Here is a 373-nt window from a genome sequence, read left to right on the forward strand (position 1 = left end):
TGTGTGTGTTAGAGAAAGTTGTCAATGTAAGTTCTTACAATTTCCACATCAATAAAGATACTTAAATTATTACATTGATTGAGTGTGTCCCACTCAGTCCTTGTCTCTATATCCCACACCGTCCCTTCAGCCAGTCCAGTCCCAACACACACACTCCTCACCATCTCAGTCCCAACACACACACTCCTCACCATCTCAGTCCCAACACACACACTCCTCACCATCTCAGTCAGATGGAGGAGTGTGGTGTATTGGGACGTGACTCGATTCTGCGACCGGAGTGCGCGTGCCGGTCTCGTTAGCGCATAGTATATAATGATTATCGCCTTGTGTTAGGGACTGTAGGGTATTCTCATCCCCTTCAGGATTGCTC

At 47.2% G+C, this 373-nt stretch overlaps 1 protein-coding gene across 1 annotated transcript in view; it reads right to left on the bottom strand.

Moving 5' to 3' along the window:
- Positions 1-373, bottom strand: part of ogal (O-GlcNAcase like) — a gene marked incomplete at its 5' end in the record, with an annotated part of 15,883 nt that overhangs the window by 6,144 nt on the left and 9,366 nt on the right.

The sequence above is a fragment of the Salvelinus sp. IW2-2015 genome, unplaced genomic scaffold (assembly GCF_002910315.2).
Source record: "Salvelinus sp. IW2-2015 unplaced genomic scaffold, ASM291031v2 Un_scaffold2671, whole genome shotgun sequence".
NCBI lineage: Eukaryota > Metazoa > Chordata > Actinopteri > Salmoniformes > Salmonidae > Salvelinus > Salvelinus sp. IW2-2015.